The sequence below is a fragment of the Chenopodium quinoa genome, unplaced genomic scaffold, assembly GCF_001683475.1.
Source record: "Chenopodium quinoa cultivar QQ74 unplaced genomic scaffold, ASM168347v1, whole genome shotgun sequence".
NCBI lineage: Eukaryota > Viridiplantae > Streptophyta > Magnoliopsida > Caryophyllales > Amaranthaceae > Chenopodium > Chenopodium quinoa.
Genome location: NW_018742649.1, coordinates 590713 through 604229, shown reverse-complemented (window position 1 = coordinate 604229; position 13517 = coordinate 590713).

Genomic DNA, 13517 nt, shown 5'->3' with positions numbered 1-13517 from the left:
GATTTAAAACGAAAAAGATATGAGTAAAACACTAAAACTCGGCCCTAAACCGACATCCTTGAACTAGAACGACCATATCTTAAAATCTACAAAAGATTATGACATGATTATAATTGGGTTGGAAAGTAGCCTTGAAGATCTTCCCAACAATATATATTATATGTCTTATTATGATTTATGGATCTAAAGTTATCATAGTTCTAAAAACACGTAAAAACTGGAAACTACCGTGCCATAGCGGTTTTTGCCGCACCATGGAAAATTTTGTCAAGCCACATCAATTTTTCCATGACATACAATTTCTAGGGTTTGTATCTATGCAGCACCTCGTTTTTAGGATTCTGTACCTCAACCTTCACATTTTCTCTATAAATACGAGGCTAATTTCTCAGTTTTGGGCTACCAACACACATTCTAATCTTTCTCGCTCATATTCTAAGCCTTAAACCTATATTCCTAATTACACCATTCTTTTAAGCACTCTCTGGAGTCCATACAACACCCGAAATTCCATACTTAAAAACGATTGAGGTAGAAATGATTGAGGGTTTGGACCAAATCTACTATACTTTTATGTAATTTAATTTCAATTTGATTTATATATTTATTGAAGTTACTAACAATTTATTCATGATGTAGCAATTTAAAGAAGCACTGAACGTGAGTAATTTATTTACTTAATTACTCTTATTTTTATCCTTATTTCTAGTATCATGATTAGGGTTATTATTAAGATTTGATTTGACTAACGCTATTATCGTTAAATTGCTTCCAATGTTGATGGTTATTCAATTATAATTATTAATCACCGTATTGCATGTTAAAAGGAATGTGTAATTAAATATATCACTTAATAAGATAATTTGGACAATTGGTTTAAGATCCTTTAATTTTTAATCTTATTGTTAATTGAAGTGGTCACAATATTTAAGAGTTATATGCTGCAATATCATTTAACCAATTTAGCTTAATAATAGTTCGGAGCAACTGAATCTTTGTTTGTGTGCCTTTGAGATCGCGGGAAATACTTTTTACTATAAGAATCGAGTAAAGGCCAACGGGCGAATGTGACTCCATGACTCACTTCGTACATGTAGGTGTCATTCAAAGCGCGCTTAGCTTATGTTAAGCAAGTTGTGAATATGCTTGGCACTCATAGGAAGTGGGAATTGACATTATATGATTAGGGACAAGGAAAGTAGGGAGACACCAACAAGTTTTTAAGATTGTTCATGAATCAAACCCATTTCAGACCATAGTTTCGTGAAATTATTGTAAAAAACAATCTATATGACTAAATTCGAAGAAAAACTGAACCCCTAAAGGAAAGGATGTACCTCAATTTTATCGGCAAAGAAGACGAAATTAAACACCACTAAAGCGCGGCGGCCGACGGGTAAAGAAAATTAAGCTAGCAAAATTATTTATGAGTGAGCAAAAGAACAGATTATGAATGGGGTGTAACCTTCACGGGTTAATCATTGTTTCCTATCGTTGTCCCTTAATTGTGGTTACTTTATAATGATCCATGAACGATTTTACAAGTTCCATAAAAACTTAGGAAAAATTGCCCGCAATAATCCCACCTTTGAACCGTCCGCTAATAATAATCCGACCTTTGGATTATTTTTAAATAATCCCACCTTTATACCTCTTCCGCTTTAAATGGTCCTAACCGGTCACATAACTTGTTATTACAAGTTACCAGACACGTGTCACTCTACGATTGGTCAAAAAATTAAAAATAAAATTAAAAAAAAGAATTTTTGTTTAAAAAAAAAAACAAAAACAAAAATAAGATTCCGGCAGCCCCACCTCCCCTACCTAACTCCGGCCACCATCTCCCTTCCCCTACCCAATTCCGGCAGCCCCACCTCCCCTACCCAATTCCGGCCACCATCTCCCTTCCCCTCCCCGATTCCGTCCACCCCTCCCTCTCCCTCCCCGTTTCTGACCAGCCCTCCCTTCTCCATCCCCGATTCCATCCACCACCTCCCTCTCCCTCCCCGATTCCGACCACCCCTCCCCTCTCCCTCCCCGATTACGACCACCCCCTCCCTCTCCCTCCCCGATTCCGACCACCCCCTCCTCCTTCTCCTTCGCAATCGCACTACCCACAAATTAGCAACAACATCACAAGCAATCTCATCGCCGCAAACACCAAACGAACCCACCATCACAATAAATCGAGCCACCCACCACAAGTGCATCAACAACCGTCGGAAGACACCACAAACCAACCTCTTCAAACGCCCACAAATTAGCTCTACAATCGGAACCCATAATAGCAGCCCTTCATATTGGAAAGGGACGGTTTCGGTGGTGGGCGAAAAATGGGTAGAGGAGGTGGATTAAGTGGTTGGGTTGGGTAGGGGAGGTGGTTTTGGTGGTGGTCTGCCGAGAGGGTGGTCATGGGTTTTTTTTCCTTTTTTTTTATTTTTCAATTTTCTTTTTTATTTTTTGTCTTTTTTATCATTTTATATTTTTTTTATTTTAATTTTTTTCCAATCACATAACAACACGTGTGCAAACAACCCCAAGTCACACATGGTAACTTGTTTAGCCGGTTTCAAGTCACTTGGGACCATTGGGAGCGGGAGAGGTATAAAGGTCGGATTATTAAAAAATAATCGATAGGTGGGATTATTTTGGACGGATGAGGCAAAGGTCGGATTATTCCGGGAAATTTTTCCAAAAACTTATTGGTGGCTCAATACTTTTCTTGTCTTTAGTTGTATAATGTCAATTCTCACTTCCTATGATTGCCAAACATATTCACCACATGCTTTAGTAGGCGTGTTTCGAACGACGCATATATATTCTAATAAGAAAAACCAAATTAATTCAATGTAGTTTGGATTGGATTGATTCTTAATTTTGTTTAAATTTGGTTTAAGAATTTCATAACCAAATCGGATTGGATTTGGTTTTTGCTATAATCTAAATCGTAAACCAAACTTTCACCCCTAATTCCCTAAATGAAATTATGATTTCCAAAAATGCAAGAAATTCCTTGGAATTTTATTTGGGAAATAAATTTCCATGAAATACAATTAATTCCCAGGTCAACCAAATAAACCCTGGAAAATAAAATCTTTTATATAGTTGCACAATCAATTTTGCAACTTTTAATGACAAACCTCCAACCTCTTTATCCATAAATCCTATTACTTTCCTATTTTTAATTTTCTTTTTTAAAAAAAAAAACCTACTACGTAACAATAATTGATGATTCACATATTATGTACTTTAGCACAAATATGCTCTAGTAGGGGTGAGCAAAAAATCAGGGTACCCTTAATCGGAACCGGAACCTGTTAGGAACCGCAGGTTCCGGAACCAGAACCTGTACAAGAGGTTCCGGTTCCGGGTAGCAAACTGGAGAACCTGTTGTAATAGGTTCCGATTTAGGTTCTCAATTTTTTGGAACCGGAACCTGTAGGGTACCCTGTGCCTGATAAAAGTATCACCTAATTTCAAATTATACACTAATTCTTACTCAATTTTTAAATAATAAATATCAAAATTACAATTATAAAAATATATATATTAAATTTGTTAGACAATTACTATTAGTTTGTCTTATTTGCAAATTGCAAACATTATAAATTAGTGACCAACTAGTTTTTTATTAAAAATTCCGCGAAAAAGTTAGTGAGTATATTATAATACAGGGTACCCTGAATCGGAACCGAAACCTACAGGTTCCGGTTCCGGTTCCCAATTTCCAGGAACCTATTCAACAAGTTCCGGTTCCGGTTCTCATTTTGAGGAACCTGTTGCAACAGGTTCCGGTTCCGGTTCCTGGAATTTTTACAGGGTACCCTGTTATGCTCACTGTTTTGGGGTTTTCTGATGTCCTGCGGGAGAGTTACAATTCCGAGACTGGAACCGGACGCCTGTACCTGCAAAATAACGGAGACTCCTGAGAGCTCCGCCTCCAACGGTCAAGTTAGTACCTAATTAAGGAGTAATTAATGCGGAAATTAAAATAATAAGGTCTCTCTAGGTGAGAGTGTTTAATGTTGGTAATCTGCTTTGTTAGCGAGATCAGCCGGTTATTAGTGTGTTTCGTAACGTTTCTATTCTGTCTCTCTTAATGAGGATTAATTAAGTATTTATAGTCTTGAGAAGCGTGCCACTCTCTAGGTTTAGGGTAAACCTAGGGCTGACCGAGCCTCTAAACAAGATTGGGCCTTGTTGGCCGGTTTTCCCATTTGGCATGGGTGGACACGTGGCGTGTCTCAATTGGTCCGTAGAGGACGTATCTGTGATTGACACGTGGCAGGCTCCTATTGGCCTACGTGAAGGACACGTGGCGGAACCTGGTTGGTCCACTTGTCAGACGGTGATTGGTGGATTAAAATCCCCTAATCATTTGCCCCTCACAGGTGGCACGTGATTGGTCACGTGTTACCTGTGACAGGTGTCGCACTGTAACGGGCGACGGCCTGTTACAGGTGTCAGTCGGCGAATGGACGAGAGATTTTCCCGCCCAAATTTTGAATTCTGGAAGCGACCCTTCGCCTTCTCACTTTGCCTATATAAGGAAGTGCTGACTTCGGTCATTTTCACATTTGAGAACTTTGCGAGAACATTCGGACCCCTGAACTTGCTCTGACATTTTGGACTTTTTCTGCCTACCGCCTGTTCTGACAAGCCGACTGCACCGGATTTCCAGAACTTCATCAACCGTCACTCGTTCAGGTAACTCAGTTCTCTTACTCTTAATTTTCTTTTTATTTTTTGAAATGGCACCACGGAAGCACACGACACGACCTAAGTTAGTGATCAGCCGGTCACCGGGGACGGCTGAATCTAGGACTAGGAGTGCCGCCTGCCCTTTTCTGGACCCATCTTTGCCCTTTATACAAAGTCCGACTGTATCTGTGTCTATGCAGAACGTGATGGCCAGAACAAAAAAGACTGCTATGATCTCAAACTCGGACGGCTCCTCCCAAAGGGTGCTCATTAGTGAAACATCTGACCAGGCGCCAGATGTAGAAGTGAAACGAGGCGGCTGCCAAGCCGACAGTTCTGAGGGAGGGGTCAAGGTGGTCCCTTCCCATTTCACCGTTGATATGTCTAATTTTCCTCCTGCTCCTTCTAAGGGAGAGGAGGCGGGCCCCTCTGGGAGAGGGGAGGAGTCGTCCTCTTCGGACTCGTCAGAGGACGAGTCCGAGTCCAGCTCTTCTGGCCACGCTTCTCCAGGCTCAGAAGAAAGAAACAGCCGCCTACAAGAGGCGAGACTTTCTCATGCAGTTGAGAAGGGGGGCAATTGGGCGGAGCCGTCCGCCTCTTACAGAGAGGAAAACACCCCCTACTACTGCACGGTACCCCGGGGCCGGATCCCAACCATGCAAGACAAAGTGGAGAGCTTTATAGCTAACCACAGAATGGGCCCCGGATTTTTACTGTTCGTGCCGGATCCAGAAGACACTGTCGTCTGGCCGGCTGGTACCAGCTATGATGACGGCTGCTTTGGCTGCTATGTGGCGGCCATCAAAGCTGGACTGCGCTTCCCATTACATCCGGCTGTTCAGCGGATTTTAGATGGGTATGATTTGGGGTTATGGCAGTTAGCCCCCAACTCTTGGGTAAACGTACTCGGCTATGTGGCCGGGTGCGAAATGTACGGGGTGGAGCCAAGCTTTGAGGCTTTCGCCCACATGAACTATCTCAGCCGGACCCCTAAGTCGGGAGGTACCGGCTGGTATCAATTAACAAGCCATAGGGGCTACCTCATGACGAGAGGTAAGGCGAACAAATGGAAGGATTGGCGGAACACCTTCCTTATCATCGAGGGTTCAGACACGGAGCTGAACAAACGCTTTAACAAGTGGAATAGGGATCCGCCTCTTCTCGCAGGCGGCCGCAGCATGCCGCCTGTTCCCCCAAAGGCTAAAAAAGAGATCCTAGACAAAGGACTCTTCAAAGTAGAGACTAGGGTGAACTCTACTTCAGGGGTACGAGAGCAAGTACCCCTAAACTGCGTCCCGAGCTTCAAATGGCTCTATGACGAGTACTTTTTGGCCGCCTGTGGCCTCAGCAGTCGGTGCTCTAGAGGTAGCCGGCCTGACAAATACTCTGTTTTTTCACGCTTTGTTTACTTGGGATTTTTACTAACTTTGCTGTTTATTTTTTGCAGCTGACGCCATGAGTAAAATAACAGCATCCAAGACTGCGGCGGCTATGTTGCGGGCCTCTCTCATGCAACAGTCTTGTACCGACTCCCCCAACAAGGGGGCACCCTTGGTAGGCTTCGAAACTCTTCCTCTTTTAGGAGTTGTCTTATGCATATACTAACTTTTTTTTTTTTTTTTTCAGTCGGGCACTCCAAGAGCTTCTTCCTCGCAACAGCCGGACCCCAAGGCCCGGAGGACGACTGTTGCAAGCTCTCCTGGGTCTTCTAGGAAAACAGTGGCGGCTGAGAAGCAGCCGGCCACTTCTTCTAAAACTCCGGCGGGGCCGCCTAGAAGTATGGACAATTACTTGTGAAAACTTTTACACTTGCTTCCTTCTTGACTAGGTCTAACTTGCTTTTTTACGCTTGATGCAGCCGGCCCTTAGGGGCCTGACTTGGTAGAGGTAGCAAAGTCCATGATCAAAGTAGTTCCTCCATCTGAAAGGGAGGCGGTCAGGGGTGTCGGCACCCTTGACCTTGATGGGATTGCAGGGGTCCTTGCTGAGGTATACTTTTTGAGTATTTGAATTCCAGGACGCCTATTATCTTTTTTGTTTGGAAACTGACGCCTGTTTTTTTTTTTTGTACTTAGGCCCTGCTCCGAGTTAACGGCCTTCGCAAGCCGCTTGATCGGAAGAACAAAGAGGTAAAGGCTGCAAAAGCTATGGCCGCCTCTGACTGTGATAAGGCAATGTTTCAAATTGCCCAAAATGAAGTACTGACCATTGATATTCTTTATTATCAAGCGCAGGCTACCGCCGCTGTTCGGGCTCAGTTAAAGGCGGCCCAGAAGAAGAATGACGAGCTGGAGGCGACCATCACAAATCTTAAGGCCGAGCTGAAACCTCTTCGCCAAAAAATGTACTCTTACGAAGCCATGGAGAAATCCTTGGCCAGCATAAAAGAACGCCTGGTGAGCCAAGAGAAGAGTCTTACCCAAGAGCTCTCGGAAAAAGCCGAGCAAGAGAAGAAAGAGCTCGTCCGGGAGATGATGGAAGACTCCGCTCAAATCCAGCGCATGACCTGGGGCCGCCTGTTCCCCAATGCCGACTTTGCCTCTTGGGAAAGAACGTACCGCCAGTGTTCGGAAACATATAATCAAGAGATCCTGGCGGCTGCTGAAGAAGAGGCGTTGGGAGAAGCGTTGGAGGAGGAGGAGCCGGTTGTGGCGCTTGTGCCACTTGGGGGTAAGGCATCAAAAGAGGATGCAGCTGAAGCCGAGTCCAGCAAGAAGAGTGCTGACCAGGCGGCAGCTGCTAATACTGAACTGCCCCCTTCTTAAGCTTAATGTATTTTTTCCACGGCCTGCGTGCCGTTTGCTTTGTATTTACCCGGCCAGGGGCCGGGGCTTTGAATATTTTGCTGGTCTTTAATGACCGGCTTATTTTTAATGAATTTTTGTTTTGCTTCAAATTTTTCCAAGTATTCCATATCTAATATCCCATTGTTTACTAGACCGACTGTTGTACATGGCCGAACGTTGCAGACAGGTACGGATAGTTAGTACGCCGCCTATGCCCCTGGACGACTGGTTGTTTGTTTCCAGGATAGACGATCAGTCGGCCATTTATTCAATCGGTATTCGAACTATTTTGTCTGGATCCTTTTTAGGCAGGCGTGCCTGTCTTTTTGTAATTTTAACCAAGTAGGAAAGTGGTCTGACCAAGTAAATAGATTATTACCTAGTCGCCAAGGAATTTAGTAAAGATAGCAAGCGGCGGGTACCGGTTGTTTCCCTTTATTGCCAATGTTGTTGCTTTTAACTCATAATTTGTTAACCTAGCAAGAGTAGTGGTTGAGAGCCCCTGTTTATTAAAAACAGGCGGACGACTCATACCTTTTAGGCTCCATACTAAGTTTGAGTGACTATTAAGTTAACATAGGAGTTACTTAGTCTTTGTCACAATCTAGATTGAGAAGTAGAGGTTACCTAGTAGGAATAGGGATTTGAGTGCCCCTGTTTGTTAAAAACAGGCGGACGACTCAAACCTTTTAGGTTCCATACCAAATTTGAGGGAGTGACTATGAGTTAACGTTGGAGTTACTCAGTCGCCGTCACTTTTGTTTGAGAAGTAGAGGTACCAGGCGGCGTAGGCCGGCTAGACCCCTTGATTCGCCAATGTTTGTTGGCTATTAACTCAATAGGTACCCCCTGTATTTATCCCAAGTAATACAGGCGGTCATCTGACTCAGATGTCAACTGCTACCACTGGTTTGGTTAGTGATAGAGTTATCCTTGTCTCAAAAACGGCTACGTGGTTGCCCTTGGGGACAGTCGTATAGGTGCCGTGTAATTAGTTTATAGAACAATGTTCCACCCAAAAGGGAGCTGCTCTCTGCGACGAATTTCATCCGGAGGGATGCCGTCGGACACCTGCTATGATGTTGGGACAGGTCGTATTAGTTTTGTAGATTTGATCAGTTGGCTTGGCGCCTGGTCTGATCATTCGGCCTGTGGCCTTGGTAAGTTCTTGAACGTAGGTGCTAAGTAAAAGAAGGGTAGCCGCCTGTTAGGCACAGGGTCGGCCAGGCCCTAATCTTTTTAGCTAAGTATTAGGGGGGTGGCTATGTGCTTGGAACTAGTCGGCCATCTTCTTATGGAGAGTAGCCGACTATATGCCTAGGCGACATGCCCCTATTGTGAGTGAAATACTCAATGGAGAGTAGCCGACTGTAAAGGTACAGACGGCATGCCCCTCTGAAGATAGAGTGTAAAACTCAATGGAGAGTAGCCGACTGTAAAGGTACAGACGGCATGCCCCTCGTAATACAAAATTGAATAGTAAGTGCAAACTTTTATTAAGTAGCTCTTTACTTTACATCATCCAAGTTCGAGGCAACGGTTGTCCGTCTGGTGGTTCCAGACGGTAGGTACCGTCCCTGACTTCCTCAAAGATTCGGTAGGGTCCTTCCCAGTTGGGAGTTAGTTTTCCAGACTCATTAGCCCTACCAACTGCTTCCATTTTTCTAAGTACAAAGTCCCCTACTTTGAGTGGACGCCTGTGTACTTTTTTGTTGTATGATCTAGTCATTCTCAGGCGATAGATCTCATGGCGCAAGACAGCATTGCCCCTCTTTTCAGGAAGTGAGTCTAATGCCAGGCGCATGGCTTCCCAGTTTGCCTCTTCGTCATATAGCATTACTCGAAGAGTCGGCTCGTAGTGTTCTATTGGAAGAACAGCTTCCGCACCGTAAGTTAGGAGGAATGGAGTTTCTCCAGTCGCCCCTTTTTCAGTCGTCCTAATGGCCCAGAGAACATGTGGTAGTTCATTCGCCCATAGGCCGCCTGCTCGTTCAATCTTTTTCTTGAGACCGTCTGAGATGATTTTATTAAAGGCTTCTACCTGGCCGTTTGCTTGTGGACGGCCGACAGATGAAAAGTAGTTTGCAATTCCTTGGTCACCCAACCAGCTTTTGAGAACAGGCGTCTCAAATTGGGGACCATTATCAAAAACCATAGACATGGGAACCCCGAACCGAGTGATGACATTTTTCCAAATGAATGAAATTACATCTTTCGTCTTGATTCCCTTTACAGCCTCCGCCTCTACCCATTTAGTGAAGTAGTCGACGGCAACATGTACCTCCTTCCGCCTGTAGCAGGCGTATATGGACCCAGGATGTCCATGCCCCACTTAGCAAACGGTAGTGGGCTGTGAATGGTAGTGAGGTCAGTAGCCGGACGGTGAATTAGTTTGCCAAACCTTTGGCACTTGTCACATTTTTTCACCATCTCCATTGCATCCGCTTCCAAAGTAGGCCAAAAGTAGCCCTGCCGCCTTGCCCTTTGAGCAAGCATCCTACCACCTATATGAGAAGCACAGTAACCAGAGTGAAGATCATCTAGTATCTCTCGTCCCTTTTCTAGAGTAACACACAGAAGGGTTGAAGGTACCCCCTCTTGTGAAGTTCTCCCTTAATCATTTCAAAACAGGTGGCTCGTTTTTTCAGTGCTGCCGCCTGTTGAGGATCATCCGGCAGTGTACCGTTTGTCAGATATGCCCTGATTGAATCCATCCAGGTTGAGCTTCTGTCTAGGATTCCAATAGGGTTTTCCTCGATGCTTCTCTTCTCCATTACTTCCCAAAAAACAGTTCGAGGAGTATCAGAGGAGGCGGATGATGCTAATTTGGAAAGTGCATCCGCCTGGTTGTTTTCTGATCTCGGCACTTGGATCAGATGGAAATCCTCAAGGGAGCCGACTGCTTGTCGGACCGCCTGTAAATACTTGATCATGGCCGGATGGGTTGCTTCGTATTCGCCATTGTACTGACTCACTATCAATTGTGAATCGGAACAGGCGTCTATTTTTCTTGCCCCTGCCGCCTTGCACATGCGGATCCCGGCTAGTAAAGCTTCATACTCTGCCTCATTGTTTGAGGCCTGAAAACTGAAGCGTAGAGCATACTCGTACCTGTCGCCCTCTGGCGACTGACATATGACGCCTGCTCCACAACCATTTGAAGTAGAGCTTCCGTCCACATATACCTTCCATACTTGGTCTGGAACTTGAGAGTCAGGAGGACGAGTCATCTCTACAATAAAGTCAGCAAAGGCTTGCCCCTTCACTGCTTTTCTAGGCTCGAAAGTACTTTGAGGCTCTGTATTTCTATGGCCCATTTGATCATTCGGCCTGACGACTCCATGATGGTCAGCGGCCGCTTGATAGGTTGGTCTGTATACACGACGACTGTATGTGCCAAAAAGTAGGGCTTCAATTTTTTAACAGCCATGAAGAGTGCAAGACCAAATTTCTCCACTAGGGGATACCTCAACTCGGCATTTTTCAGTACGTGACTGACAAAGTAGACCGGGAGCTGACAGCCGTCCCTTTCAGCAAGGAGAACAGCGCTTAACGCATGATCAGAGACGGCCAGGTACATGTAGAGAACCTCTTTGGGCAAAGGGCTGACCAGCCTCGGCAAGGAATGCAAGTGAACTTTTAATTTCTGGAAGGCGGCCTCAACATCCGGCCCCCATTCAAACCTTGCCTTTTTCTTAATTGCCTGGAAAAAGTATAGGCATTTGTCGCCTGATCGGCTTAGAAATCTTCCCAAGGCCGCCAGACAACCTGTTAACTTCTGAACCTCTCGGATGGTACGAGGCGACTGCATGTCAATGACCGCCTGCACCTTCTCAGGGTTTGCTTCTATTCCTCTCTAATTGATAAGGAATACGAGAAATTTCCCAGACTCAACTCCAAATACACATTTCTTGGGATTGAGCATGACATGGTGCCGCCTGAGTGTGGCGAAAGTTTCTCGGAGGTCCGACAGATGATCTTTCTGAAGTTTAGTCTTGACAATCATATCATCAATATATGCCTCGACGTTTCTCCCAATCTGATCAAAGAACACTGTGTTTATCATTCGTTGGAAGGTAGCCGGGGCATTCTTAAGACCAAACGGCATGACCGTGTAACAGTATAACCCCTGATCAGTGACGAAGGCCGTCTTCTCCTGATCTTTCTTCCATAAGGGAATTTGATGGAAACCAGAATAGGCGTCCATGAAACTCATCAAGGCATGGCCGGCTGTTGAGTCGACCAGGTTATCAATTTTAGGCAGAGGGTAACTGTCTTTGGGGCACGCCTTGTTTAAGTCTGTGTAGTCTACACACATTCGCCAGGTGCCATTCGGCTTTTTAACAAGCACCACATTTGCAACCCAGTCTGGGAAGTAACATTGCCGAATGAACCCTGCATCAAGTAATTTTTTAACTTCGGCGGCTGCCGCCTGACTTCTTTCTTCGCCATGGTTCCGCTTCTTTTGCCGTACCGGCTTCTTTTTCGGATCCACGGCGAGTTTATGTACCGCCAGATCAGGACTAATGCCTGGCATTTCATGGACTTCGAATGCAAAGATGTCCTTGTATTCTTTCAATAGGTTGTGAAAGTCGTCACCAAGGTTTCTCAGAGCAGTCGTCCCAACTTTGACTGTTCGGTCAGGACGTGAGTCGTCTAAGATCAGGTCCGCATGCTCACCAGCCGGCTGAGGGCGGAACTCATCCGGTCGCTCCTCTGCCAATGATTGCTATTTTCTTGCTTTTCTTGCGGACTCTGTCTGGGACGCCTTTCTCTTTTTGTCGCCTGCTTCTTGAACAGGCGCACTCTCCTTGACATTGTCAAGGTCTGTTTTTTCACCACTTGACCCAGTGGCCATAACAGTGGGCTTGACATCCGAGAGATAGCACTCTCGGGCCATCCTCTGATCTCCCCTTAGGGAGCCGACTGTTCCATTATCCCTCTCAAACTTGAGCAACATAAGAGACGGGATTATAACAGCCTTGGAATTATTCAGGGTTGGTCGACCCAGAATCATGTTGTAGGCCGAGAGTTCCTCTACTACTAGGAACCGGACTACCATGTGTCGTCCTTCCCCTTTTTTGCCCAGGCGAATGGGTAAATCTACTCGTCCCAGTGGGTGGACGACTCCTCCTCCAAACCCTATTAAAGGGTGGGAGGCCGGATGTATGCAGTCAGTCTGATATTTCAGTTTCGACAGACATTTGCTGCTGATGAGATCTGAGGAGCTCCCGGTATCTATGAGGATTCGGCCAACTCTCTGGCTGGCCACTTTACATTCAATAACGAGAGGGTCGTCATGCGGCCCCCTTACCCCTCCTATATCCTCTTCAGTGATGACAATCTCAGGAAATGTATATTTGGACGGCCGTTCTTGGTGAACAGAATTTACATCTAACCGCCTTATATTATCTTTGTTGCCCCTAATAGTGGGGCCGCCTCCTGAGAAGCCGCCTGCAATGGTGTAGACGACTGCATCATCTGTATCGGAGCTGTCGGCCTGTTGATTCTTTTTGGCCGACCGCTTTTTTGAGGAAGTGTTCCCCGTAGATTTCTTGACATAAGTGTCAAGATCACCTTGCTCAGCCAGGCGGTCTAGGTACCGCATGAGACTGATGCAGTCATTGGTGTGATGACCAACGTCATCATGATAAGCACATATTTTATCTTGGTTCCGGTTGTTTGCAGAACCTTTCATGGGGACCGGCTTCTCAATCGAGATCCGTCCCTTGATTTCTTTTAGGATAAACTGGTTATCCTTGTTAAACGCATACTTTGGGGAGTATGGTTTGAATTCTTTTTTCTTTTTCTGGGCCGGCTGTTTAGAGGAATCAGCCGCCCAGACCTCTTTTCTTTTCTCATCTTTGTTTGACGATTGTTTCTGCCGTCCTTCTCTTTTGTCGAACCTTTTCCCGTCCGACTGTTTTATCGTACAAAGATCATTCGCCTGTATATAGGCTTCTGCTTCAATCAAGGCCTCTTGAAGAGTCGCCACCCTTTTTCGAACCAAATCAAATTTGAAGGTAGACC